Here is a 13,596-nt window from a genome sequence, read left to right on the forward strand (position 1 = left end):
GTTGGGAGCAATTGATCAGGGAGAGGGTATTCGGTGGAGTGTGTTTTCTGTCTTGACTTATGAAGGGGACAATGGCTTGACTTACAAAGGCACCACCTGTGAAGATCTAGCACAATTGACATCTTTGTTAAGGAGGGGCTCCCAGAGCTGAGCACACCAAGCACGTGCGTAGCTCTTCCTTCACCTGTTACCGAGCTTCAAGGCTGTTTCAAATAGACGCCATGGTTCTGCCAGTTTCTCGGGTTGAGGTTTTTGTCATTCTTTGGGTGTCCTCCTCTCTTCCAAACAACCCAATTTGTTCTTGCCAACCTCAGCTGGTAAGCTCCAAGCTACACCATTTCACAGAAAGGATAAGCAAAGGCTGGGCTGGAGGACTGAGTGACTTAATCTTGGGGGTACGACCAGGGTCAGGGTAGTTAGGACTTTGAGATAGGAAAGGAGGAGAGAATGAGCTTTGGCCCAGCTGGCCGTGGAATAGCTGGGGTGCAGATGTGCTCTGGTGTGGGGCAGATGTGCGAGATGAATGCGCTCAGCCACTGGGACCAATAAGCGCTGAGGTCCCAGTACTTGGCTCCACAGGCTCGGGGAACAGGTACTGGGACTCGGTAGAAGAAGAGCCCTTCAGGCCGGGCCAGGGTAGTTCGTTGTTGGTGTCCCCTGCCTCTGGACGTACCTTTCCGGCCACTGGCTTTTTGCTTCCTTCCCGAAGGTCGCTGCTGACAAATCTATCTATTTGGGGCAAATTGTCAGTGAGAAACTTCCGCTCGAACTGGCCCGGACAAAACGGGCTGTTTGAAAAGGGTAAATCCCGCGGCCTGGAGAGGCGGAACAATGGGCCGCTGGTGCTGCTGCGGCGGGGGCCGCCGGGGCGGCCGGGGCCCGGCCCGCCACAAAGAGCGGATTAATTGGTGCCGCGGCTGAGTGATTCGCGTTGGCTCCACTCAGCCCGCGCTGCGGGGCGCCCCATTGACTGGGCCCCGAGTCCCACTTTTCACAAACTCCAAACAAAAGTCAATTTCTTTTTTATAAGGCGGGGGAGGGGGGCATGGCCAGCAAGAGACTCCTTTCCTCCTTGCAATCTGGGAGGGGGAGGCACCGAGGGGCAGGCAGGAACCAGGGAGCTGACAGGAGAGGACAGGGTGTGTGTGTGTGTGTGTGTGGTGGGGGGGAGGTGGGGGGTGAGGGCGGCGGACATGGAATAAAAGGTGGCCAGAGAGTGGGCTATGCTGTCTTACAGTACCCTCAAGCCCTTGGTCCGCATCTTCTTCACTACCAAGTCTCTGCTTTCCTCCAATGACCATAGTAGGCGATTAATAAATGTTTATTGGCTGACTGAATTGAGGTGAGGCATAGGGAGGGAGAAAGCGCTAACAGTTAAGCTTGAAGGGTCTTGGGAGAAGATGAAGAGGGTCGGCAGTTGATTCAGGAGGAGGTTTGGGGAACTTGTCACTGGCTGGTGGTTTTCTAGGAAGGTGGGATTAAAGCAAGGTGTTGCATTTGGGGTGGGAGTAAGTTGCTCGTATAAATCAGTCTCTTTATTTGAAAGATCCCCACCCCGAACTCTCAGTAGGGAACTGTAAGAGAAGTGAAGTGGTTTTATCATTCTCAACCGTGAGATTAGTCCAAAGGTGATGCGGTCTGGAGGATCTTATCACTACTCCAGATCCTCAGCCTATGGATAAGAAAGTATGCACAGCTCCATTCCTCGAAGTTACACAGGAAAGGCTTTCTTTGAAAATAATAGTTAATGCCCCTCCACTCTAGAGGGTAAGCTCTCCACTTCTTTGACCCAATGTAAAAAGGGCAGGTTGACTTTCTTTGGTTGTTGTGTGTTTCCACAGGCAAATCCCTTCCCTCAACCCATCATTTTTTGGGGTCATGCCAGAATTGAATATAATGCATACTGTTAAGGTGAAATGAAAAGATAGTAACATGCCTGACATGCAAACCTAAAGCACTCAGGGCTCCTCCTAATGGGGAAAGGTCCCTAAGAGGGGCTTGATGTGCAAAGGAAAAGAGTCCCAAAGGTGGAAAAATGACTTTAATAACTGGGGTAAAGGTTTTAATAGGGAGACTCTGAAGTGAAGTCACTCCAAAGACATCAAAAGCCATTGTATGGCCACCCAGCTGTGTTGGGCTGGCACCAGCAAGAGAGTGCTATGATGCCAGGTACTTAATCTATGGCAAACTGAATGGGAAGGGGGAAGAAACACTTCAAGGACACATTGAAGCACAATTTAAGGCCCTGTAACCTTGAGGTTGATAGCTGAGAAACAACAGCAACAGACAGACCCTGCCGGCAAGGTCCAGCACAGACTTCTTTTTAACCAAGTATTAAAGCTGGAGATTAAAAAAAAATATTCTTAGTTTTCAGGCTTTCAGAATCACCATTCATATAGAGAATCTGAAAGCTGGGTACCAAATAGTTGTCCAAATACAGCTTGACTTTGTATTTAAATAATGACATGCTGTGGAGTGGATAAGAGACAGGATAGTATGGAGTAAAGGGACAAGATTTAGACTCAGCAGAAACTTAAGTTCAAAAATAAATGCCACTCACTCTTTGTTTGACCTTGGGCAAGTCAATCAATCTCCATCCTCATTTTCCTCATCTGTAAATTGGGAGTAGTAGTACTTTCATAAACTGTCAATCACTAAACATTTATTAAATGCTTACTATGTGCTAGGAACTGTGCTAAGCACTGGGAATACAAAAAGAGGCAAATGAAGTCCCTGCCCTTGAGAAGCTTACAATCTAATGGGGGGATGCAACCTGTAAACAAGAGTTTGTTGTGAGGAAAGTACATTATAAACTTTAAAGTACTAGAAAAGAATGAACATTTGTTATTCATCTTACTTTCCTCGTCTGTAATGTGAGAAGGTTGGACTAGAAAAGGTCTCTTTCAACTCTAAAAATCTGTAACACTAAATATTTATCTACTGATCTCTGATGAGACTCTCAAAACAGCTGTTTCTAACTGTACATTTTGGAATCCTCAAAGTTAATCTGTAGAATATTAGTATTTTTATTTCATTGGTCCTCTGGGTATGATTATTTCCATTTTAAGTCAACAAGCATTTATTAAGCACCTGTTATGTACCAGGCACCATGCTAAGTTCTGTGTATAGAAAAACAATTTCTGCTCTCCTGGAGTCTAATGAGGGGGGAAACAACATGTAAAGACCCATGTACAAACAAGCTCTATACAGGATACATGGAGGAAAGGCAATAGGATTAAGGGGAATAGGGAAAGGCTTCTTGCAGAAAGTGGATTTTAGCTTTGAAGGCAATCAGGAGGCAGAGATGAGGAAGGAGAATATTCCAGGCATGGGAGATAACCAGTGAAAATGCATGGGGTCAGGAGATGGAGGGTTATTAAGTTATATTTTTTGAAAGTTTAAATCAAAAGGAAAAAAAAGGAGAGAAAGGAAGGAAGGGAAAAGGAAGAAAGAAAGAAAAGAAAGCATAAAGAGAAAGAAAAAGGGAGGGAGGAAAAAGAAGCAGGAAAGCTAGAATTCTCTCCTCTTTTTTTTGCCTTTTGGAGGGCAATTGGGGTTAAGTAACTTGCCCAAGGTTACACGGCTAGTTTTTTTTGTGTGTGTGAGTGTTAAGTGTCTGAGGCCAGAACCGAACTCAGGACCTCCTGACTTCAGGACCAGTGCTTTACTCACTTCGCCACCTAGCCACCCCGAAAGCTAGAATTCTTTTGCATATTATTCAAAGCCTATAAAGTCTTCAGAGCAAGGTCCTCTTTGACCTTAACAGGTGTGGGATGAATTTGCTAGATGTTAAGGTCAGTAAATAAAAAAATGGGATGAGGACACAAAAACTGAGATAATATAATATCTAGACAAAGAAATTTTGAATCTCATTGAGTAATAACATCATGAATTTAAAAAACTGATAAATGTAGAAATGTTTAGGTTGGGTTTGGGGTTGGGCTGGAAAGAAATGAGGAGTTAAGTGATTGAAAATTCCTTTTTGTTTATTCTGTGCTTATGATTATAACCTTTATTTCAGCCAAGAAAGAACCTTGTCATCTCATTTCAAGAAGCAGTTTACAAAAATGCTGTCCTTCTCCAGAGAGGGAACTGAGGAACTCTGAGTGCAAATTGAAGTATAATTTTTTCACTTCATTTTTCTTGCTTTTTTTTTCAACATGGCTAATAGGATAATATGTTTTGCATGATTTCATGTGTATAATTGATATCATATTGCTTGCCTTTTCAATGGGTGGAAGAGGGGCTAGAGTAAAGGGAGAAAATTTAGAACTCAAAAATTTTTAAAAAGAATGCCAGAGATAAAAAATTTTTTAAATGGAAAAGAGATGCAGACTTTTAAAAAGGAAGCAATTTCATAGAAGTGAAAATGATGATGTACATGTAGTGAGAGATCTATGTTCAAATTGGAGACCATGTGACCTTGGACAAGTCTATTCATATGTAAAATGAGGGATACTAATATATAATATTATTATCATTTAGTACATAGTAATACCGTATATAATAATGCTTAGCTTATTTTAAAAGGTTTTTGTGAGGGAAGTGCTTTGCAAATCTTAAAGTGTTATTTAAATATGAATTGCTATTTTACAGTTGGAGATATTCAAAGAGTGGTAAATTTGGAATTAGAATTCTCCATCTCTGACTATCTGGTTAGCCATTCAAACCCTGGAATTGCTATCACTTTTAGGGAGATGTAGTGAGTTGGGTTTTATTTTTTTACTTGCTATTGAAATCATCAGAGGAAAAAAGGCACTGGAAATATGATTATAATTAAATTTGATTTTCCCTGGCACTTGGTTGAGCAAACATTTCAGTATAAGGAAGATGGGAATCTTGAGGTGTGTAGTAATAGAATGACAGACAAATATAGAAATATAATAACTTTTATGGTAACAGAAGAGTAAGGAAGAATACATTCAATAGTTAAAATGAAGTATTTCTGCTTTTAAAAAATCTTTTATTGAAATCTTTTGTTTTTATATGACATCATCTTTGGATCTAGAATTGAACCCTTTTCTAAAAAAGAAAAATAGCTAAATATTTTTGTGGTAGTAAAATACAGATAGAAACAAAGTGAGTGACCACAGATTGGGGAGTAGCTGAAAAAAAATATGGTCTTTGAAAGTAATATAATATTATTGTAGCATAAGACATGACAAACATAAAGATTTCAGAGAGAAATGGGAAGATTTGTATGAACTGACACAAGGAAAAGTAAGCAGAACCAGGAAAACAATATACACAATGACCACAACAATGTAAAAGAACAATAAAATGAAACTGACCATGGTAATTGTAATGAACATTCTTGGTCCAAGAAAAGAACTAAAGAAATCACCTTCCTCCTTTTGTTGGGAAGGGGGAAACCATATGGGCATGGCATGTGCCATATGCTGTTAGATGCCCCTTTGTCAATTGTTTTTACTCCAATAAATTATCTCTGACACAAGGACAAAAGACTAAATTCAGGGACAGGAGGACTAGGGAGGGGGGAGGCCAGGAGGAGCATATCTAGAAAGAATTGTGATGTTAAAAGACAGCAATAAAACTTTAAAAAATAAAAACAGGTAAGCAAAATTGACTGATACAGTGACTACATCTGACACATGCAACAATCTGCCCATTTCTGATCTATCTAATGAGAGGAATGTTCTAGAATAGGGCTTTTCTTTTCTGGGGAAAAATGTGCAAGAAACTATATGCACTGAGCAGTTAGATTTAGATTAAAAAGAGACTGGCATTTTCCAACACATAGGACATGAAAAGAGCCAATAGTTTTCTCTTAGGCAGAGCAACAATCTATGAACCAAAATACTAGAAACAAGTCATGGCTAAGATCAATTTAAGAATCATATTATCAAGACGAGTTTCTATGGTTCTTTTGTAGCACTTTCTTCACAATCACAACAAAATTGTTTATGAAGTGCCTACTATATTCCAAGCACTCTATTAGGTTCTGGAGACAAAAAATAAGGCTTCAAAAGTCCTTGCCCTCAAGAAGATTGTATTCTACAACACTTGTTATAAAGGGATGTAAGGAATATCACAAGCTAATTTTCATCAGTTTTATTTAAAACATACATACAACTATAAATGTCAGTGTACTAAGAAAGGAGAAGGGAAATAAATTTAAGATGATAACAATGCTTTGATTATGTAATAACTACCTTTATAATACCAACATGTTTTGGAAACAGAGGAGGTTCTAATATCAAATAGCAGCAAAAAAAATTTTAAGTACCTCTGTTGCAGAGGTTTTCAAACTTTTTGGTCTTAGAACATCTTTATACTCTTAAAAATTATTAAGGTTCCCCCCACACATACACAACAAAGAGTTTTTGCTTATGTGGGATATATCTGTTGATATTTACTGTATTAGAAATCAAAATGGATAATTTTAAAAATAGTAATTCACTTAAAAATAACAAACCTATTACATGCCAAAATAAATAGCAATTTCAATGAAAAATAACTATTTTCCTAAGCAAAAAAAATGAGAAAAGTGGTATTGTTTTAGATATTTTTACAAATCTAATGTTGGGTTTAATAGAAGACAGCTGGATCCTCAAATCTACTCAAATTCTAAATCAAAATTCAATCTATTTTGATCTGTTGTTTTGATTGAAGTATATGAAGAAAAACTGGCCTCACCCAAAGATATGTAGCTGGAAAAGTAAGGAGTATTTTTATAGACAAATAAGGTCTTAGTACTATAATAAAAATAATTATAATTATTGACATATTAATAATTATATAATAAATAAAATTATAATAAAAAAATTATAGGCCCCTTGAAAGGTTTTCAGGGATCCACAATTATCTGAGGATCACTTTTTTGGGGGGGGGTAGGGGAAAGGCAAGGCAATTGGGGTTAAGTGACTTGCCCAAGGTCTCATAGTAAGTGTCAAGACTTTGAGGCCAAATTTGAACTAAGGTCCTTTCTGACTCCAGGGCCAGTGCTCCACCTAATTGCCCCTGAGGGCCACACTTTTAAGCTCTAAGTGAGTGTATCTATTCAGTTCAGTCTAATTAAACAAATCCTAAATGTGGAGCACTGTGCTAAATCTAGACAAGAAATGGTCCCTATCCTCATGGAACTTCCTCAAGGCTTGCTCAAGAGAAGAGTCTTCAGGAAGGCAGCACTGGATATGGAGATAGAAAAACTGGGTTGAAACATGGGTTTTGGATGCTTACTACCTATATGACCTTAAGCAAGTCACTCCCCTCCCTCCCATCTCAACTTCAACTTAGTTATCTGTAGAATGAATGGTAGATGACTGCTAAGGTCTATTCTAGCTCTAAATCCTATAACCTTAAGAAAAACACATAAATAGGAAGCAGTTCCAAACTCTGTTTTAAAATTTATATTAAAAAAATTAAAAATCTATTTTCCCCCCTCTGGCTCCTTTCTCACATTGAAAAAAGAAAAACAAATAACAAATATATATAGTCAAGCAAAACAAAAATTTCTTCATTGGTCATGCCCTCAAAATGTCTCATTTTGTATCCATTAGAAGATAGGTGGCATGTTTCATCATTGGTCTTCAGTAATTGTGATTGGTGTGAAGCAGAATTTTTAAGTCTTTCAAAGTTGTTTGTCTTTACATTTATTGTACAAATATGTATTTGTATAAAATTGTATAAATTTATTGTATAAATTGTTCTGATTCTACTTACTTCACTCTTCATCCATTCACACAAATCTTCCTAGGTTTCTCTGAAACCCTCTTTCATCATTTCAGTATTCTACTACGTGTATATTTCATAATTTGTTCAGTCATTCCCCAACTTTGGGCACCAATTTAGTTCTCAGTTCTTGCCACTACAAAAAGGGCTACTATAAATAATAAGTACTTCTTTTCCAGGCATACAGCTAGGTGGACTCTTCCATGTAAGCAATGCTTTCTGATGAGTGAAAGGAGTCCACAGATAGAATTCATAACATTCTTTAACTTACATAGGGAGGGATGAGCAAAGTCACCTTCTTTTTAGATAGACAAAGAGTAGGTCCTAGAGTTGAACAAGAAGAGGAAAGTAGGCTGGTTTATTTTCAAGAAACTGCAAAATTCATTTACTAACCCTAAGGTTTTCATGAAACCAAAGACCCATTTTCAATACTAACATTCTATCAGTGTTGCTTATAGCAAGACATGGAACTCAATTGACTCTGAAGGACTAAAAACGAGTATCACACTAAGGGCATTAAGAGAGCTATATGGCAGGGCGAGTGGTCTTGCCTGGATGTAACATAATCAATGAGGAATTTCAAAGAAGAATGGAAATAAAAGTGTCATCAAGGACATGTATAGTGTAAAAAATAGATGGACTGGTCTTGAGGCATGAATAAGGGATGATAGGTAGTCAGCCAAAATGCTCCACTGGTACCCTTACAATATCAGGAGAAAGAGAGGAAGACCTTGAGCATATTGGGTGGATTCTCTGTGGTTGACTTTGGGAGGACATAAAATCTTTAGTTGTGTAGGATGTGCTGTCATGGATGGATTATGATCTGCATTGTTGAAGGGAACATCTGAATCAGTGAACTGCTTTTGATACTTAAAAATTCATACATTCAACAAATGTTTAAGTATCTACTATATTTGGAACACTAAGCAATACAGACACTGGGTGGGATATAAAGTTCAAATAATTCATTCTTCTTCCCCCCATAGAGTTAGAAGCCTTGTAAGGAAAAAGGTTACCTAGAGAATAAGTACTTAACATATTATAGGCAATCAATAAATGATTTATTGATTATAATGTATTATTATTATTATTTGCTTTTGGGAGGGCAATTGGGGTTAAGCGACTTGCCCAAAGTCACAGGGCTAGTAATTGTGTCAAGTGTCTGAGGCCAGATTTGAACTCAGGTCCTCCTGACTCCAGGGCCAGTGCTATAATGTATTATTTTTAATAGCATTTTCCCCAATTAAATGTAAACAATTTTTAGCATTCATTTTTTCCTTTAACATGTGATCTTTTAGTTGAACTTGTTTTAAGTCAGTGTACTGGTAAAGCTCCTCTCCTCCCCCAAGAACTAGCACCAATCTAAAAATTTGCGGGGAGACTATAAAAGTTCTCATTCACATCTATGTTGGGGACAGCGGGGAAATTTAGGGGGCCATTCAATATGGCTGACAATTTAAAAAAAGGAAAAAAATTAAGGTGGAAGATACAAAAAGGTGTTTTTTTTTAAAGGTTTACATAATACTAGTACCTGCTCCCCTCCCCATCTGGATCTTTGTAATGTTGCTCCTTTGCTGTAGCAGAGGGCAGCCTTCACAGAGGCTTGTAACTCTAACAATGCATTATACAATATTTGGAATGACTATTAAAAAAACAACAACAAAAAACCAACTGTACAGAGTCCTGAAGACTCACTGTAGAACTTTGGGGATGTTTGTGTCCAACATACTCAGACTGCTCATCACTTTCACCATTCCAGTTTTTAAATCTTGAGTAATGCCAAACAAAATAAAACAAATAAAGCTAAGCCAATCTCATCTCTTTTTTGGGGGGGGCAATTGTCTTGTTACAACCTTTGACAAAAATAAATAAATAAACAAAACAAAACACAAACATTTGGAAGCATTTGCGGTGGACAATAGAGGCTCAGATTCATCATCCTCCTGCTTGCTGATCCACATCTGCTGGAAGGTGGGAAGAGATACCAGAATGGAATCTCCAATCCAGACAGAGTATTTGCACTCAGGTGGGGCAATGATCTTGATTTTCATCGAGCTAGGAGCTATGGCTGTAATCTCCTTCTACATCCTGTCAGCAATGCCTGGGTACATGGTGGTACCACCTGACAATATGGTATCGGCATACAAATCCTTAAGGATGTCAACATCACACTTCATGATTCAGTTGAAGGTAGTTTCGTGGATTCCACAGGATTCCATCCCTAAGAAAGATGGTTGGAAGAGAGCTTCTGGTCAGCAGGAACCATTTGTTGCCAATGGTGATAACTTGACCATCAGGGAGCTCATAGCTCTTTTCTAGAGAAGAGCTAGTTGCAGCAGTGCCTATTTAAGCGGTCATTAAAGCAACACTAGTACCTTCCCTCCTCTCCTCTCCCCATCTGGATGCAGCAGTGGCCATCTCCTGCTCAAAGTCTAGGGCAACATAACACAGCTTCTCCTTGATGCCATGCCCAATTTCCCTTTCAGCTCTGGTGGTGAAACTGTACCCTCTCTTGGTCAAGATCTTCATGAGGTAGTCCATCAGATCACAACCAGCCAGATGGAGAATGGCATAGGAAAGGGCATAACCTTCATAAATGGGCACAGTGTGGGTCACACTATCACTAGAGTCTATCATAATACCAGTGGTATGACCAGAGGCATACAGGGACAGCACAGTCTGGATGGCAACATACATGGCTGGGGTGTTGAAGGTTTCAAACATAATCTGAGTCATCTTTTCTCTGTTGGTTTTGGAGCTCAGGGGACCTTCTGTGAGCAGCACAGGGTGCCCTTCAGGGGCTACATGGAGCTCATTGTAGAAAGTATGATTCTAGATCTTCTCCATGTTATCCCAGTTGGTGACAATACCATGTTCAGTGAAATACTTCAGGGTCAGACTACCCCTCTAGCTCTAGGCCTCATCCTCCACATAGCTGTTTTTCTGGCCCATACCCACCATCATATCCTGATGTCTGGGGCACCCAACAATGGAGGGGAAGATAGCCCAAGGGGCATTGTCTCCTGCAAAACTTACTTTGCACATTCCAGAGCCATTGTTAACAAGGAGAACAGCAATATCATCATCCATAGTGAACTTTGAAGTGGCAAGTTTAAACCCTTGAGAGAGAGAGGAAGTGATACCACACCTGGAGCCAGGGGGGAGGCTAGTATATGCTGGGTGGAAGAGCTTACAACAGCTCCTTAGCATTCATGTTTTTTTATTTTTGGAGGGGAATTGGAGTTAAGTGACTTGCCCGAAGTCACACAGCTAGTAAGTGTGTCAAGCATCAGAAGCTGGATTAGAACTCAGGTCCTCCTGACTCCAGGGCAGGTGCTCTATTCACTGAGCCACCTAGCTGCCCCATTTTAGTATTTATTTTTACAAGATTTTGAGTTCCAAATTTTTCTCCCTCACCTCTCCTCTTCCTAAAATAGTAGACAATTTGATATAGGTTATACATGTGCTATCATGTAAAATATATTTCCATATTAGTCACAGTTATGAAAGAAGAAACATATCAAAAGAAAAAATACACAAAAAAGAAATAAGTGAAAAAAGTATGCTTCCACTTACATTTAGAGTCCATCTGTTCTTTATCTGGATATGGATAACATTTTCTGTGAGTCCTTTGTATTTGTCTTGTCTCATTGTGTTGCTGAGAAGAGTTGAGTCATTCACAGCTGATCATTACACAATGTTGCTGATAATGTGTACAATGTTTTCCTGGTTCTTCCCATTTCACTGTGCATCAGTTTGTACAAATAAGCATTTGAAGAAGCACTCTAAATCACTCTTGATTAGAGAAATGCAAATTAAAACAATTCTGAGGTACCACCTCATACCTATCAGATTGGCTAACATGACAAAACCAGAAACTGATTAATGTTGGAGAGGATGTGGGAGAATTGGGACACTAATGCAAGTTTTTCTGAAATCTGCCTGTTCATTTCTTATTAAAAAAAGTGTTCCATTGCATTCACATACCACAGGTTGTTCAGTCATTCCCCAGTTGATGGGCATCCCCTTAATTTCCAATATTTTGCCACCACAAAGGGGCTATTATAATTTTACACATGTAGGTCCTTTTCCCTTTCTTATGATCTTTTTGGGATAAAAATAGTAGTGTGGCTGGATAAAAGGGTATGAACAATTTTATAGCCTTTTGGGCATAGCCTCTCCAGATTGCTCCCCAGAATGTTTGGATTAGTTCACAGCTTCACCAACAGTGCATTAGTGTCCCAATTTTCCTACATACTCTCCAATATTCATCAGTTTCCTGTTTTGTCATATTAGCCAATCTGATAGGTATGAGGTGGTACCTCATAATTGTTTTAATTTGCATTTCTCTAATCAAGAGTGATTTAGAGTACCTCTTTAAATGCTTATAGATAGCTTTGATTTCTTCATCTGAAAACTGACTATTCATATCTTTTGACCATTTATCAATTGGGGAATGGCTTGTATTCTTATAAATTTGACTCAGTTCTCTATATATTTTAGAAATGAGGTCTTTATCAGAGATATTTGTTGTAAAGATTGTTCCCCAGCTTTCTGTTTTCCTTCTAATCTTGGTTGCATTGGTTTTGTTTGTGTAAAACCTTTTCAATGTAATATAATCAAAATTATCTATTTTACATTTCATAATGCTTTCTATTTCTTGTTTGGTCATGAATTCTTCCCTTCTACATAGAGTTAACAGGTAGATTATTCCATGCTCTTCCAATTTGCTTATGGTGTCACCCTTTATGTCTAAACCATGTACCCATTTTGACCTTATCTTTGCATATGGTGGGAGATGTTGATCTATAACTAGTTTGTGCCTTATTGTTTTCCAGTTTCCCCAGCAGTTTTTGTCAAATAGCAAGTTCTTATCCCAAAGGCTTGGATCTTTGGATTTATCAGACACTAGGTCACTATGGTCATTTACTACTGTGTCTTGTGCTATCTATTTCTTCCGATAATTCACTTAACTTCTCCTTTAAAGATAGGGATCCTATACCACATCATGGATATATGTTTAGTATTGATATTACTTCATTGACTAAAGTACCTTTTAGTAAAATGTAGTATCCTTCCTTATCTCTTTTAACTAGGTCTATTTTTGCTTTTTTGTGGTCTGAGATCAGGATTGCAACCCCTGCATTTTTTTAAACTTTAGCTGAAGCATAATAGATTCTGCTCTTTACTCTGTGTGTGTCTCTCTGCTTCAAGTGTGTTTCTTGTAAACAACATGTTGCAGGATTCTGATTTTTAATCCACTCTGTTCTCCACTTCTTTTTTATGGGAGAGTTCATCCCATTCACATTTCATAGTTCTGATTACTAAATGTGTGTATTTCCCTCCATTCTATTTTTCCTCATGTTTGACCTCTCCTTTCACCCTTTCCCTCCTTGATAGTGTTTTGCTTCTGTCTACTGCCTCCTCAGTTCTGCCCTCTCTCCTGTCAGTCCTGACTCCTCCCCACCTTTACTTAATCTCCTTCTCTTCTACTTTCCTGCTGGGTAAGATAGATTCCGATATTCAACTGATTGTATATCTTATTATTCCCTCTTTGAAGTTATTTGATTGATTCTTGATGTCTCATAGGGTCATTAGCTTCCACTTGCCCAATTCTACTTTTAAGGAGTTGTTTTCCTCAGTTAACTTTTGTACTTCCTTTTCCATTTAGCCAGTTGTACTTTTTTAAGAAATTGTTTTCTTCACTGGATTTTTGTATGTCCTTTTCCATTTGACCAATTTTATTTTTTAAGCAGTTGTTTTCTTTTTCCAAACTGTTGACTCTTTATTCATAATTCTCTTGCACCACTCTCATTTCTTTTCCAATTTTTCTTCTACTTCTCTTGTATGATTTTAAAGTTCCTTTTTGGACTCTTCCTTGAGTTCTTTCTGGGCTTGAGACCA

General features: G+C 38.7%; 1 pseudogene; it reads right to left on the reverse strand.

Moving 5' to 3' along the window:
- Nucleotides 1-529: 529 nt before the first annotated feature.
- On the reverse strand, nt 530-10,782 carry LOC138153200 (actin, cytoplasmic 1 pseudogene; annotated as a pseudogene).
- Between the last annotated feature and the right edge of the window lie 2,814 nt (nt 10,783-13,596).

This window comes from Petaurus breviceps, unplaced genomic scaffold (assembly GCF_028583685.1).
Source record: "Petaurus breviceps papuanus isolate PSGF00001 unplaced genomic scaffold, PetGlider_PUasm1.0 90977, whole genome shotgun sequence".
In the NCBI taxonomy this organism is placed as follows: domain Eukaryota; kingdom Metazoa; phylum Chordata; class Mammalia; order Diprotodontia; family Petauridae; genus Petaurus; species Petaurus breviceps.